The following is a 17,402-nucleotide window of genomic DNA, read 5'->3' as shown; positions in this document are numbered from 1 at the left end:
AGGTATTTGATTATTTTGGAAATTAAACTCAATATGATCAGATTTTTGTTCAACCATGTGGAATGTGCCATTTAAAGTAACATGGTTGACACTTTGTTTTAATTTTATTGGCCAGTTAGTCTGAGTCCAGAGGACCTTGTTCACAGTCTATTAGGGGAGACAACCTGCAAATGATGTCATTCCCTAATAGACAGGGGGATTTCTCTGGAGTCATGACTATGACCGGGTGTTTCACCTTATGTCACCCAATTTTTATTTCCAGATCCGCAGTCCCCTCAACAGGAATTTCATTCCCGTCGAAGTTCTGGATGGGTGGAGGGATCTGGGGTCTCTCAGCCCTTCCTGAATTTAGCTTCCTGAGGAAGCTCAAACATGCTTCCTCACAATCACTACTCAGTGACATTGAAAGTGTGCCTGACTGCCACCTGTTGCTGATTGATCAGATGGCCTTCTTTGCCTCTGATCTGGCTGATTTTGGGTCCGTTTGTTTTTAGGCCCCCCATTTCTAGGTCTAAAATGGAGGCAACCTTCACCTCTGCCACATTAGCAGCAGCAGGGGTGTTGGTTGGTTTGGGATTTTATCTCGTTTTTATTTTCTGCAGGTTTTTAGACCTCATAGTTCCAGATAGCCTGCTCTATTACCCAATTCAGGGATCTTTTGTCATGAAAATCCCTCAGCAGCTGGGTCATTATGTATTTTGGGAGCGCACGAAAATAAGTGGTTATGAATTCTCTGGAATTAGTACGGACCCACCTGTTAATTTGCGCAAAGGAGTGTTTTAGCTCCTGCACAAATTCTCTTGGGGCCTGACCTGATCTTCTCCGCATTGAAAATTGTAGGCCACCTTGCGAGACTCTTGGGAATTTCTGTGGGTGGAAAATGCTTCATGATGGCCGCCTTGTAGGTGGACCACCTTGAATGGTTTTGATCTTCCAGTCCAGCAAAGAAGCTGAAGTACTCCGGAGAGAATGTCCATTTAGCATAATCTATGCAGTTCTGGATATCTTTGATGTAAAGTGACCATCATCTGTTCATAGAGTTCCAGATGCTCCCAGACAGAATATTTTGCGTTTTTGTGGTACAGTGTTATGAAATTCCTAATAGCCTTGATCTGCCTGATGGGGTCTTTCACCAGAACTCTCTTATTTGCCTTCTTTTGCCGTATCACCTGAGTCCACTCACCTTCAGACTCAAGAGCTGCTACTGTTTGAGGTCCCCTCATGATCTTCTATGTTCTCCCTGATTCCGTGAGCTTGTCAGGGCCTCGCAGAATGGTGGGGCCCATTTTCTTCTCCCCTGTGGCACACATGAGAGTAGTATATTTCACTCCTCCCTGATTCCAGGGTTGGTGGAGGAAACCCCACTGCCCTGATTGGGTGGAAGTCTTCAGAATGCTCTTTTGGGGCCTAATTTCATGCTATTTCATGCTGTTTTTCTGCAAATTGAATCAAATGGTCCCTTTTAAAGATAGTACTGTACTGTAGATCTAATTCCTGACTTTCTCCTCAAAGGAGGCTTTCTGGGCAGATACATCCGCCATAGTATTTTTCTATCTATACAGGGACGCCCGTCCGTCAATTTCTGAGGGGCACTGACCTGTCAGTTCCATCATGCTAGGCCTATTTAATTCTGACAGCCTCATAGTTTCCGGCTCAAATGAACCAGTAGACATGAAGTCAGCACAAAGTATTAATTGGGTTTGAGTCCCTTAGTACAGAGGGCATCCCACTGTGATCAGGGGTAGCCCAGTCCCTCTCTACTTATTCGGGGTCCCTCAAGTTTGGATTTAGCCTAGCATACTCTTTCTCCAAACCTCCCTAGTTTCTCCTTCTCAGTCCCTTCCTCTTGATAATGGGCAAAGGTCTGAGCTTTATGCTCCACTATCAGGGCCTGACTGGCCTCTATGACCCACTCTTGAGCTGCCACCTGCTTGTGGAGTCCATTGTTCTCCTCACAGATGGCCTCATTGTCTCTTTGCTCTACCTTTATGGTCTGGGAACACTGAGACAATTTCTGTTGCAGGAGGTGAACCTCCTTTTTCTGTACCTTTAGAGCCTATATGACCTGCTCTAAATCAAGTTCCATTTGTCTCCTATGTGCCATACATGTTTCACTTTCTTCTTTTATGCCAGTCAGTCCCTGAAGGTCTGACTTCCTTCTCTCCAGATAGGTTTTTTAATTACACATTTCCTGGTATACAGCCTCTTTCTCCTGATACAGAGCGCCCCTTTGTTCAGCCTGGTCATCCATTTGTTGCCTTATGGCACCTAATTTCTGGCACTCTTCATCAAATTCTGATTGAAAGTGGAGTTGTTTCATAATTAATTTATTACGTTCATCTTCCAATTTTTTTATCTGATTCTGTAAAGTGGCCATTTGCTCTACGCTGGCGTTATTGCATCCCACTTGTTGTTTTAATTTCAGTTTACTCTCTTCCAAAGAGTCAACCTTTTCTTGACACTCCACTCTTAATGCATTTAATTTGGCCTCTTGGTCTGAATTATTTTACTGTTGTAGAGCCAAGTCGTCTTTTAGCTGTTTGATGTAGTTCTCAACTTGGACCTCGGAATCTTGGCTCTTTTGCAATTTGTTAGGCAGAAACCTGTGCAGTTCCCTTAGGGACCACTGCAAAAGATTTAAGACTACAGGTGTTTGGCAGTAAACCCACTTGGTAGCAGTCTGTACCACACAGATTCACTTGGTAGCTGTGGCTGAGCAGTCAGACTTCCCTCAAGAAGATTTAGGCAGTATATAGAGTATACACAATAGGTACAGAGATACAGTAGCACAAGCAAACACTGACCAGAGCTTTGGTGTAAAAGTATATAGTTATTCATTTAAAGACACACTTGTAGATTACACTAGCACAAAGAGGTAAGTAAATTCAGCACACAGTCACTATTATATATATATATATATATATATATACAACCCTAATTACTTATTAGACAAGTCTTAATGAGAAACACCACTTATTTTCAGACAGAGGTGAGCGCTTAACATAAGATGGCACTCTAATAAGTTAGTAAAAAGGGAGGGAAAAAGGCAGAGTTATGAAAGCACACAAATTTCAATACTTTTAAAAGAACCATAGTAAGGCAGGATAGGCAGAGTTCTACTGGCGAGCAAGGAAGTCAATTGAACGGCTCACTCTTGGAGAGAGCAAGCAGAAGGGATCCAGGTTCACACAGTGGGGTTATGCCCAAAGAGTCTTGTAGATAGTTTGCACACACAGAATGAAATTAAAGTCGGGAAAAGTTAGCTAGGTTATCCCAGGCCAGCCCAGGTTAGAAAGTCGAGGCTTTACTGTCACCCCGAACGATCTGTCGCAAAGGGAAGCCAGGCGGGACACAGTACCTTAAGTGGGAAGGAAGCTCCAGCGGGGGCAGTTGTTCCTGGCAGTGGGTGCAAGTCAGTGTTTCGTCCAGAGGAAGAGGAGGTCTCGCCGTGGAGGAAAGATGAAGGTTGTTGCACTGCCAGGGAAGAAACCAGCTGCGGAGTTCTTCGGTTAAAAGGTACTACCCTTCTATTCGCGGTAGTGGTAAACCGTGTTATTCAGGTTGCCGGGGTGCTTGGCACGGGCAAGGTGGCCACGAGATGCTGCAGGAAGGTGAAAAGAAGGCAAAACTGGTTATCCCCACCAGTCAAAGGAAGAAGACTCTCCGGACTGGAGATCTCCTCTGTCGTCGGGAAAAGTGGTGAGACGGTTCAGCAGGGCTCCACCGGTGGTGTCGTCGTTGCAGGTTGGCTCAGATTCTTCCTCCTCGGATTCTTAGGTCCTGTGGCGACTTCTGAAGTTCCAGTCCCCAAAGCCCTGCTTTTATGCAGCAAACCCCCATTCATTCAGCCTAGCTGTCAATCAAACATGCTAAGTGGTGAGCCGGCCGGCTCAACACTTGGGCCAATCACACAAGAGTGCGACTTGAGTTGCCAAGGCAACTCAGTCCAGGGTGCCTAAACCCCCTCCCACACTCCCTGTGGTACCCAGACAGAGTGGCACCACGTTTGGAGGCTTCTGTGGAGAAGCCCGCCAAAAAGTGGAACAAAGGGCTTGACTTGGATTGGAGTCACAGAAGGAACACAAACGCCATTTTAGAATCGAGTTCTGGCAAAAAATACCAACCAGTGAATTCATATTAAATAAATAAACCGGCGGTATGTTCGAGGCTATGGGAATTAAATAATTAAAGTTGGTAGCCTCGAACAATGGGAAAATCCCATAGCGATATATTCACGGTCGAATATAAAAAGTAGTATCCACTGCCTCCAGCCAAAACTCGATCAGGGGGGACGGAGACGTGCCCCCTCAAACAACAGACCCCGGGGCAATCGAATTGCCCCGACCAGTACGTCCACAATATGATGGTTTGTACTTGTTTCTGTTCATAATTTGGGACTAGTAAAGCCAATGGTGACTTTACATGCCCTGGGAGACAGTAGTCAGTCCCAGGGTATGGAGTCTATGTTTGGGGGTCGCTACGACACCCCTGGGTTACGGCACGGAGGGTGCTGTGTAACCCACATCAAAAACACATGAGACCCTATGGAGTAAAAGACCCCATAGCCCATAAAACACATGGAAAGACAAAGGAACACCTCAAATCATGTCTAAGAGTGGGAGTAAAAGAGTCTCACTCTTAGCAGGAGAAAAAAATAAACCCCAAAAAATCCAGCAAAGCTGCTGGGGGACTCACTAGGTTTGGGAAATTAGCCTTTACAGAGAATTCTCCCAAACACAATTTCCCTTCCACTAGCTTCAGAGTTCTGTTCTCTTCAGATTTTGTCTGCATAATCCCCATATGAAGATATATGTAGGCTGTGATTCGGACCATTTTAATCTGCTCTTCTTTAAGATTTGGAGTCATATAGAACTCGCTCAAAGCTTTACATACCAGGCTACTGTCTTGCCACGCATCCATGTCCATGGCTGTGACCTGTTGCATCAACTCTTCTAGCCAGACCTCCTCATCTAGGTGTGCCCATTCCCCTCTGACAAATAATTTGTGAAGAAGGTGCTGCCTGGCCATATTTATCTCTACTGTGGTCATTTTGGAGAGTGTTGTTTCTTTATTAATTTATTTATATAATGGTAACCTGTATTTTGTTGCTTTTTGTCTGGTTCGGGTTTGATTTTAATTTATCTTTACACACAGGCCTGATGCTTAGGGTCCATGTTTTGGGAAGGCGCTTCTACAGTGTAACACAGTGTTTTAACTCCACAAAGTATCACACCTTTGAATGTTAGCCTGCTGTGTTAAATTGTCATGGTTGGCAACACTTTCTCAATTCCGGACTAGCCTCTAATCTGTTAAGTATTCTAATTGGGCGTCACCCACAAGCCCAGGACTCTTGTCACTGGGCTAGGATTCAGCGCACAATTAAAACACTCTTACTTTATTGCCACAGAATTCAGATTGAGATGGCACCCAACCTGTCTCACACCCCCTTTTACAAATACCCCAGGTCAGAATGGACCATGAACCAAGCCGGTGGGTGGGAATACAATATTTATTTATTTTAAATTCAAATAAAATCACACAAATGTAATATTGGGCAGCAATCACAAATGGGGTGATAATTTACATGGTACATTGAGGAAACACACTTAGTTTCACCTTCTAATATAACATATAGAAAGCACAAATGAATGAGAGCAATATTACTTTTTGGGTAGATAGCACCCAGTTAAGATTTCCCCCTGCAATGCTCCCTCAAACCCCTATTAACCAAATTGTGTCTGGGTAGCAAGGAGTAGCAAGAAGTCAGGTATCCTAGGCAACAAACAGAATTACAATCCGACCTTCCCCCACAAAATGAGAGGATTTAAAACCCTTTGCAATTGAACAAAATAGCACTCGGAATTAGTAAAGATTTGTTTTATGTGTGCGGTTGAATGAATTAGGTAAATATGAATTATAGCAGTATCAGCGCTATAAAAACACAAGCATACTACAAGCAATGTCCTAACAATGGTCATACAATTCAGAAAATCAACTTGAAAGTGAAAAACACAGTGCAGCCAAATCGCCTGCGCAGAAATTGCATTTGCTAATTTACACACGTTTAAATGTAAAAACGGTTTGAAAAACTGGTGAAATAGAGAAAATCGGAATGCAGTTTTTATGCTGATTGACAGGTGCACATCACAGGGATAATATGAAAGTGAAAGAGTAACTAAATTAATTACAGGTTGAGATTCTCAATGGGAAAGGAAATTCGGTTTTAAAAAAGAAAGCAGATGACAGAGGAAATGAGTTTGGAAAGGAAAGCACACGTTTCACTTAAACTAGATTTTAGTGGCTTAGAAAAGAGAAACGCCACCCGTGAATAGAACGATTAAGCTGCAGTTTTAACCCCTTTATCACGCTGTGTACCTAATTTTGGGAAAATTCATGTATTTAATCAAAATCGTACTAAGGACTTACACAAGGGCAGAATTAAGTCGAAAAGAATGGCGCTAACTCTTGGAGATCAAGGACAGGACGCACAAAGGATTCTGACAATTTTAAGGATTTCTGCTAAGGCAATTAGGGGATTTCTATGGGAATAGACCTAATACAAGGTAACAGAGCAAAGGATGCAGTTTGTGGTTGTTGGGGAAGGGAAATACGCACAACAAATACTTGAATGGGGTATTTTGAACAGCGCATTGAGTTTCTGGACAGCGAGGCAATAGCTGGTCACTGGTCACAGCGGCGTGCTCTCCTAGAAGAAAACAGCTGGGCAAAGGTCTGGTCATGGCACAGCAGCACCTCAGCTGGACAGAGCATGTAGCAGGGCAAGCAGGTAGCACTGGATAATCCCAATGAGGATTCAGCCACCTTTCCCCTTTCTCCCTGAGTTATTGGGATTTTTAGTGGGGGTTTTCTGGATCAACTGTCCTGCCTGGCTATCCTGTCAGCTCTGATTTGGCCTGGCAGTGAGTGGAATCTGGAATTTTGTAGAGTGAATATGGAATATCTGGATGTGCATGAGCTTGAAAATTCAGAAGAGAGTGTCCTTTCTACCTGTTATAAGGCGGATGACATCCCAGGATTTACTATGGGGGCAGACCGTTGGTTTAACATGCCTCTAACAACTGGATTGGTCAGGGGTTACTGTTACCGGTTTCCTGCCTGGTGAGACTTCAGGGACATGACATCTGTTTCATGGGGTGTGCTTACAAGGCCCATGGCCCTCCCACAGTTATTTTAACCAAAATCAGTTATGACATAAATTGCACATTTTTACACTTATAGCACTTTTGTATTATCATATAGGCAGATTCCAGATTTTCCACTGAACATGTTATGTCATTCCAATCCCACATTTGTACGATATCATTTTGCCGTTCTAATAATCTTTCGCCATTTCTAGTGGGAACCACTTTACCTAAAATTCTACAATTTTAGATATGTGTTCCTATTACCCCAAAGCATGTTTGCATTAAATATCAAAGTTATACCATGTATACTTTTCCCATGATTTACATTTATTCTCCTGTTTGCGACCTCCACATGCTAGGGAAAGCTACAATGTCTTTTTTTAAAAACTTCTTTTCATTAATGGTCACATCAGATACATAGCGCCATTTCGAGATTGGACTTCACACATCGTACAAGGGTACATCTCTCGGTTACATCAATGCAATACAAATTACATGGAAGCTTCGGCATCAGAAAGCATGTCACACAAGTACATCCTAAAGGGGCCCCAGATGTCCTTGGGCCGGCTTGTCACATGTTGGGTCAAGAAATATTGTTCCTCACATTCATTAACATGAGTCAGTTCACGAAGAAAGTAGTTCATGTTTTGGTGGTATGGGACTTTTCCATGTTTGCAGAATACATTTTTTGGCCACAGCACATGAGATATTAAATAAACTCCTAGTTGTTTCGGAGCACTTGCCAATATCCCCAATCAAGTATTTTTGAGGCTTTAGATCAGGGGGACTTGTGTACCCCAGAACCCCGCCACCGCCGGGCACTCCCAGTACATGTGGAAGGATCCCGCCTGAGGTGCCTTACATTTGGGACACTCGTCTGAGCCGTTAGCTGCACATTTTGCCACTCTAGCCAGAGTATAGTGTAATCTGTTCAGAATCTTAAATTGAATTAGGCACAGACAGGCATTGCGTGACACATTTTCTGTAAGCGCACAGTATTTGCCCCATTTCTTCTCCCCAATGGGCATCTGTAAATCCCTCTCCCATTTGTCTTTGATCTGGTTTGCCATGGGGGTATGAGTCTTCACTGACATATATGGCTTGGAGATTCCCAAGCCCTCTTTTGATGTAACCAATTAGATGCATGGATGTAGGGGAGGTTCGTCCGGGAAGAGTGGCCATCTCTCGTGAAATGCAGACCTTATACAATAATATTGAAGTGTCTTAAGTGGCCCTCCACCCAACGCTCTCACAAGTCCTCCAGGGCTACAAATTTCCTGTTAGGGAACATGTCCCCCATTTTAATTTCTCTATCAGGGTCCCAGGTTTCCTGTAGATTAACATCATGTGTTGGGGGGATATCCGGGAACTTCCAAAGGGTACCTCTGGGTTGTAGGGTGTTTCTATCTTCAGCCTCTTATATATCGCCTCCCAGGCCCAGGCTGTACAGCTCACTGGATTATATTCACATGGGTCTGTATCGTGTATTAATTAAAAATGACCGATTGAATGTCCGTGGGGTATGTGGTCTGTTTCTCTATCCATGTGTGGGGTGATCTATCTGATGTATCATACCAATATTTCGCAAATTGTGCTTGGGCAGCGTAGTAATAGAGCTCAAAGTCCGGGAAAGCAATACCACCGGTACAGCATGGCTCAGTCATCTTTTCCCGCCTCATTCTAGCCGTCTTCCCGTTCCAAAGAAATGTCACCACCATTGATCGGAGTCTAGCGAATAAGGTCCTGCTCGGCCATATGGGGACATTCACAAAGAAGTATAATAGTTTGGGAAGGACGATCCTTTTAAGAATTGCAACCCTACCATACAGGGAGATGGGAAGGTGCCCCCCACATCTGGCATTTAGTATTTAGCAGTTGTAATGTGTTTTCGTGATTATCAGAGTATAAAGTGTGTCTGTTTCTAGAAACTAGGATTCCTAAGTATCTAATATGTTGTTCTGACAACTTGAGTTAACATGTCATATCTGGACATTTGGTAGCCGGGGTGATCGGGAATATTTCAGACTTAGCATTATTTATAGTATAACCAGAGTATTCAGCAAACTCATGTATATCTGCTATGATGGGTGCAATGTTTTTTTCAGGTTCTCGGACATACAGTAACCTGTCGTCTGCATATAACGAAATCAGTTGGGTGGAGCCTTTCATTTTTATCCCCTTATCTCCATGTCTTAGTCTGACAGCCACTGCCATAGGTTCTATGGTTAGGGCAAATAATATGGGCGAGAATGGACAGCCCTGTCTTGTGCCCCTGCCCAACAAAAACTGTGCAGAGATGGTCTGGTTTGTCAGAACACGAGCACCAGGGACAGTATACAGCAGCTGCACATACTTAATAAAGTTAGGCTCTATCCCAAATGCCTCCAGTACTGATAAGAGATAAACCCATGAAACCGAATCAAAGGCCTTTTCGGCATCGAGAGATATAGCCAATGCACACCTATCCAGGTCTATTTGTGCCATTATAACAAAGAGCCTGCAAAGATTTGGGGCCTTGGACCTTGTGCGAATAAACCCACATTGATCAGGGTGGACCAGTGTAGGTACAGCTGGTAGAAGCCGGTTCGCCAGTACCTTTGCAAATATTTTTGCGTCAGTATTTATGAGCGAAAGGAGTCTATAGGATGACACGTCCTGTGGTGGACATCGAGGCTTAGGTAATACAGTTATTATAGCTCTCTCATTGTTGGGGGTAGAATTTTCCTCTCTAGGGCTTCATCCCATGTTTTCAACAGTATAGGAACTAGTTCCGTACAGAACTCCTTATCAAATTCAGCACCTATTCCATCTGACCCTGGTGCTTTACCAGACGAGAGCGCCTTAATTGCTTCAGTAATTTCCTCTGCAGTGATAGGTTGATCAATTGCTAATTTGTTCTCAACTGGGAGCTTCGGGAGATCAAGTGCAGTGAGGTAGGACTTTATTTCAGTGCCAGATTTGTTTATCCCTGTTTGTGTATAGTTCCCTATAAAATTTTACGAATTCACCATTTATACCCTCCTCCCTCACAAGCACCTCCCCTTGTGTTGTTTGGATGCTAGTGATCTGAGTCACCACATAACGTATCTCTCTAATTGCCAGGTTGCTGAAATCTCTCAGGAGTTTGTGTATTTGAGCAAGTGTTTCTTTGTCCTGTGTGCCATTGTAGGTTTCTTCTAGCATGTTTAATTTGTTCTCAACCTCCGCAAGCTCTCGGCGTACACACTTCAGGAGGCCAGTGGATTTCAATATCAGAACTCCTCTGACCCAAACCTTGAAAGATTCCCACACTGTGGAGTACAGATCGACCGTACCTAAGTTGTTAGTGAAAAACTCAGCTATATCATCATGTAGTGATTCCACCACACTAGGGTCATTCAGTATCCCACTAGGCATCCTCCATCTTCTTGCGAGTCTGGGGGTATCTCGCAACACAATCTCCAACAACACTGGGGAGTGATCAGATAATGTGCGGGGTAAGATCTCACAAATGTTCAGTGCTTCAGACATATTTGAGGCGATAAATAGAATAGTCAGTTCTCGACTCAGAGTCATGTACCGAGGAGTAGTATGTGTATCTCCTAATTTCGGGATGTAACTCACCCCATGCATCGACTAGTGACAATTGCAGTATAATGTGCCCTAGTGAAAGCGCTGTCTTAGTGGGTGCCCTTACAGTTGTCGTGGACCTATCTAGTGTGGGATCAAGAGCCACATTGATATCTCCCCCCCATATTATAATGGACACATATATTGAATTAATCAACTTAAATACATTCATGGAAAATCCTGGGTCATCAATATTAGGACCATATGTAATAACTAGTATAATTTGTTCGCCTGCGATTTCCCCCCAGACCAACACATATCTTACAAGCAGGTCCATCCTTGACCCTCGTCCCTAAACGGCAACGAGGGGTGTATGAGAGTGATAACTCCTCTGGACTGGGAAGAATAATCTGTGTGGAACCTTTGTTTGCCCCACTTGGGCAGTATGTGCATGTTGCTAGATCCTAGTGTATGTGTTTCTTGTAACATTAAGATTTGTGGGCCATGTCTAATAACATAGTTGTTGTCAATTTTCCTAGCCTTCATCGGGTTATTCAATCCCCAGACATTCCATGACAGTAATCAAATCTTTAACCCATCACCGGTATTGTATATATGAGTATTTTGACGACATCACATCACTAATAATTTTATTTAACATTTGCACGATGAGGGCAGCACCAGCATCTGAGCGACCACAAATGTATCAAACAATGAACATTTAATTCTTCCAACTTCTCACCGGAGCCCAATATTGTCCAGTAGGCATTAACTCCCAATGTGCTCTGTAATAGTTCTGTTTCAGTACGGCAACCACCCTCATCCCCATGTCCCCCCCCACCCACCCTCATCATCTACCCCAACTTGATGATGTTCCCTCGTGAACTTGTGGAATACTCCAGGGTAGCCATGTTACTTCACATGACCGCAAGATCCGGCCCCTCCATCCTATTTTAAGAGTTGCATGTGGGGCCACCCTCTGAAAACAAAGCAACACGTTTGCTGATATAAAGGATATGGTATACCTTGTGTGTAAGCAGCTGGCTCATGTCTTTAGTCTGCAGGTCGGGGTCTGTTGTTCTGTTCAGGTCTGCGTTCTGTGGGAGTTAAGGGTATGGAGTTCTCAACATAAGTCATGGTCTCGGCCGGGGTTTCGAAGAAATGGACTCTTCCTGCGTGCTGTATTCTCATCTTGGCTGGGAACATCAGGGTGTACAAGATTTGGCATGCTGTCAGGAGTTTCTTGACTGGTTCGTAAGACCTTCTGCTTGCCTGTACCCCGGCCGCAAAGTACGCGTACATGTGTATGCGGATTTCCTCATAATTCAGTGTGCCATGCTCCCTCACCAGCCGCAGGATTGCATATCTATCCCTATAATTGAGGAGTCGGGCAATGATCATGCGTGGTGGCACTCTAGGCTTAGGTAGAGGTGCCAGTGTGCAATGTGCTCTTTCGACCAAGAAGTGTTCCGAAAAGGATTCACACCCGTAAAGGGACTTGAGCAGGGCTTCAACTTGTTTCTCCATTTGCCCTTTTCTGAATGATTCAGACAGACCCACTATTCGCACAGTGTTCCTTTTTGATCGTGATTCGCGATCCTCACATTTGTTCTCTAGTTTGGACATATTTTCGTTCCACTGGGTAATGTCCCGGCTATGGTGTGCAATGGTGTCTTCACTGGAGCCAATTCTATTTTCTGCTTCGGTGATTCGTGCACTTTCCTTGTCCACTCTGGCTTTCAGCGACCCAATAGTGGCCACTATATTGTCTAGCTTGACATTGACTGCGAGGAATCCATTTTGTACTATAGTTGTTTGGCTGTCCTCCCGATCACTGATTTCAGCCTCTGCCATCGCATTAGAATTAGTGTGTACATCTGTGGTGGTAGTCTGAATCTGATTGCTCGTGTACGTGTCCATGGGTCCCTTCTTCTTAGTGCCTGAGGCTCTCGTTGCTTTCCCGGATTTCTGTGGCTCGGCCATTTTAATGCTGCAATGTATGCTACTGTAGGGCTGGTAGTGTTCAGATTGTGCACAGTTGTGTTGTTCACCCACCCCTGCGTCCGATTCCACCAGCCCTTATAGGCCTTTCTTATATGGGGTTAGCAGGGGCTTAAGAGTTGGTTGTTTCCCGTTTATACAATTGTTTGTGTGTAACCATTCAGCATTCGAGATCCGTGAGTGGACTGTGTCTCCCCATGTATTATGATGTTGTTGTATAGAGCATATGGTCACCAAAATTGTTATAACTCCCCTCCAGGTAGTACCAGCTTTAATTATTGGCTGGCAGTTTCTGGCAGGGCTTCTACCGGTTTGCAGGCCTTTTGTCCATATTTGGATGAGGAGATTGTGTCCGCCAGCCTTATGGTCTCTCGTGTAGCGATCAGTGTTGGCACTTTTATGTGTTTCCACAGCTGATGAGGTATTTTTCTCATCTGTATGCCACCGCCCGCTGACACTGTTTGTAGTTGGTACGGCCCAGGGTTTGGCAACACAGGTGCACTGGGGGTTAATGCAAGGGCCAGATCTTCATGTGCCTGTGTCACTTTTCACCCGCACGCCAGCCTTCCGTACCACAGCAGTGAATTGTCAGGACCGTGATTTCCGTGATGTGTGTGGGTCTTTTAGGGTTCTCTATGTGCATGCAATCTCCTGTATGCCGCGTATTAATGCTGCACAGGGTGGAGATCGGAGACACCATGAGGTGCGCCCGTTCTGCTTTCCGCTTCATGGTGTTGCGCCGTTTATTGCATACACACACTTCCCCCCTGTCGCTTCTCTCACTGTGGGCTTGATGTTTAGTGCACGCTTATTTTACTTACTCAGCGGGAAGCGGCTCTTCGTTGCACCTTCCTCTAGTTGTTGGTCTACTGTGATTCAGCCGGCGCACCGTTCCTCGCAACTCCGTGGGGCCCCGGAGTTTCCTCAGTGTTGTGAGGCACTCCTGTATAAAGGATCTTCTTCCCCATGGTGGTGAGCAGCGCGGCAGATGCGTGGGGCGCCAACACGCCAGCTCCCTGGGTTTGTTGTCCGACCCGGTTCTTTAAGGGATCTGTAGAGTTGCCCCTTCGCTGATCACCCTCACAGTGGAGTAGTTAGAGGATTCCAGCTGCCCACGTGGGATGAGCAGTGTACCGACGTGTTCCACAGATCCAGGCTCCACCCACATGTGGCCCTCCATCTTGCAGCGTCCCCGTCTCTGCAACGGTTTCTCAAGGTTGTCCTACAATGTCTTGTTTTAATGCCACCAAAAATACATTTAAACTGTTAAACTGTCGTATCACTACATTTTCCGGTTGCAGAAATAAAAGTCTTAAAGTTTATTAATTCAGAACAGTCTTTTGCCCAAAATGGGCCAGCATTGTCTTCCAAATAAGGCCATACTTGCCAACTCCAAGCTAAATGTCAGGCTTTAGCCACCCTGAATCCAATGTTGATCTGGAGTTGCCTTTGAAGCTCCCCAGTTTGAGTTGAGGGGAGGTGCTGCTAAAATGTCATACCCATGTGTCCCAGAAATCCATTGTACTCACTTGGAGCACTGCCACAGAGTCTGACGAGGGTGCGAGATCCACCACCCTTGCCTATTCGATGCCCGGGGGGGCTGGTCCACTTGAAGGGAGGCAGATGTTGTTCCCAGGAAGCAAAGTCCTTTGAAGCCAGGCCAGGAAAAAACCTGTTCTGTGGCTTCAGCAACTTTATTTATTTTAATATTTGTTTCTTTCCTGACCCAAAAAGAAAAACTGTTGGGATTAAACATCGTACATATATTTTAAAACAAACCCCCCTCACCTTTGTATGCAAGGACACAGCCTTAATTCAACAATTTAATTTTAAACAGAAATTGCCTTGTTTGTAAAAAAAAACACCATTTTACACGAGGTTAATTTTCCTTGGCTGTCACTTCGCAGTGCAGTTGTCTCTTATATCTAGATTTTAAACATTATTTGTAGCCCTAGTCAATTTCTCATACACAGAAATCTGTTCAAGGCAAGGGTCCACTGAAACTGACATGAGCTCAGAGAGATAGGGCTTCTTGTGAAGAGTTTAGCTGTGATATTTTGTTGCAAAAAGTCAATTTTTCCATACGGCTTGAAGTGAAGTTCTTTGTTATTTCACAGATTTTGCCTGACACAGCCTGCCATTCAGTGAGAAATGCCCTCTTTTGTTCGAGCACAACCTGAATATGGATGGGCATTGCTGGGTCTCTCTGGAACAAAACTGTGTACTGTTGAAACGGTGGAAAAGAGCATCAGGGCGCAGTCATTTTAAATGCAAAATATTATCTTTTTCAATGGGAAATTTTTAGCTAGCAGCATAGCAGCACTGCTTTTCAAATCTTTTCTTTGGTGAATATAAGGAAAACACTGGCAGCCTTTCTCGGGGTGTTCAACGTTCTATCTCGGCCCATATGTACTTGGCAAAGCCAACGCAGCCAATATTTCGGTACTGTAAAATGCAGTTTTGGTGCAATGCAATGGTACTCAACAGAGCCAGCGCAGCCGTTCTGCTGGTACTGATAAAAAATGCAGTTTGGTGATGTAGGGGAGTTCTGCTTGGCAGATAAATGTACCCCACAGTAGGGAGTGAGGACGATGGAGCAGGGCGACCTGTTCATTGATCGACAGGGAAATACACTGATCGAAGCTCCACATGGGGAGCAGACAGAGATACAGAGGGATTGTGGGGTGACAAGGACAAGAGACCATGACAGTCCAGGGCTACATCGCGCGGTATACATGTCATAACCACATATGCACAGAGACTTAGATACCTTCCAGCACAAAGGAGGGGAGAAGTGGCACGGGCATGCAATGCCACCAGAGACACTGGGAGACTGGATGGGGAGGCAGGTCTGTCCCAGTTCTCGGGGAGACTGAATGGGGAGGCAGGTCTGTCACAGTTCTCCTTACTGGAAAAGAGAGCTGGGGTGAACTCCTATGGTAATACATACCATAGAACCATATCAACAAGGACAATTTGAGGTGTAGGTTACCCTCGTTGACCGTGGGTCCGGGGAAATGGATATATGAAATGGAGAGGATGACAGCGGGACAAAAAGTAGCAGTAGGGGAAATTAAAGGCTTACTAGTGGTGACCCTCTGAGAGGCTGCCAATGATGTATGAAAAAGGGCAGGGCACCCAAGAGTAGCAACCCAGAACACGGCACACAATAACTCACCGTTTGCTAACTGCTTAGCGGCTGTATGGCAAGCTCTACCGACGCATTAATTAGGCACATCAGATATTAGTGCAATGATGTCACGTAGGATGGGAGAAGACAAAGACCCCCTACAATATATTCAGGCTATTCAAGAGTTATGGCATGTTGAAATTCAAGAACTATGGGAGAAAACAGTGGTATTATTCTATCATATACCAAGGGTAACCAGAGCAGGTGCAAAGGAAACTAAAGTAGTTGGTGGGGCTGGAAGCAAAACCAAGGTCAGAAATACAACTTACAATAGTACATTGCTGACTGCAGGCAAATGCAAGAAAGCACAAGGAAAATGCATGAGGAAAGAAAACAGGATGAGGCAAAGTTAGTGCAGAAGAAACTGTCTAAATACACCATGGAAGGAGCAGTATTAACAAGCACAGGAGGACAAAGTGCACCACAGAAAGAATGCACACCGCTGCCTGCGGGTGGTAGGTTCATGAGGTGGAGTGGGTGATGAGCTGCATGGGTTTCGAGGAAGAGGGGGGCCACCAAGGTGACATGGGTATGGGCGTCAAATGCAACAAAGCCAAGGGGGATTTTCAGGAAGGTTTCGAGGATATGGGCAACAAATGCAGCAGGGTCCAGAAGGTTTCTCTGGAGAGTATCAGAGGGAAATAAGAGAACCACTCCACTGCTGTTTTTGTAGACAGATATGCATATCTCTAGGGTATGTAGATGCAGAGGGGGGTGCCACAGAATGGGGGGATGCAATACCATCCAGCATATCCAGGGGAACAGAATGGGTTCTATACCCAGGACCAGATACAACAACAAGGACAGGCACCAAAAACATACCCACAGACATCCCACCTCATGACACAGACATCACAAAGGCAGGCGCAAGCACAACAGTATTCAAAGACACCACAGTTACTGCAGATGCAGAATAACATGCAGCCATCATACACAGCACAGCCAAATGACGGGACACTAGCATGTACAGACTCCATGACAACGACTCCCATTAGGAATCTAGGGGGTTACCGGAGTGGGGTGCATCCCATTCATAGGAAACAGAATGTCATTATACCCTCAATAAGACAGCCCACAGATGGACCTGATGTGTTCCATCCTATCGATTATACCCAACCCAGCGGATGAACTACACATAGGGGTGATGATAGGTGATAAAACAGTCTCCTTTCTTGTAGACACAGGGGTGATTAGATCCTGCATCCAGGAAGGCAAGTATATAATGTGAGGCGATGCCATGAATGCTCAAGGATTCTCTGAGGTGACGGAATTGGTTCCATTTACAGACAATATTGCACTTTCTATAGGAGAATACAACCTAGCTGTAAGCTTACTGTATTCCCGACAGACAAAAGTAAACATAATGGGGAGAGACATCATGAGCAAACTTAAGATGAGCATCTCATTCACTGACAAGTGGATAGTGTATTCCACATCAGGGATACACCTTCTGAACGTGAGGGAAATTATTCAAGCACACGGTGCAGAGGGGGGTGCCAGCAGATTAGGAGCAGATG

This window comes from Ambystoma mexicanum, chromosome 2q (assembly GCF_040938575.1).
Source record: "Ambystoma mexicanum isolate Mex_15411 chromosome 2q, UKY_AmexF1_1, whole genome shotgun sequence".
Classification (NCBI taxonomy): Eukaryota; Metazoa; Chordata; class Amphibia; order Caudata; family Ambystomatidae; genus Ambystoma; species Ambystoma mexicanum.
This window is presented reverse-complemented; position numbering follows the sequence as displayed.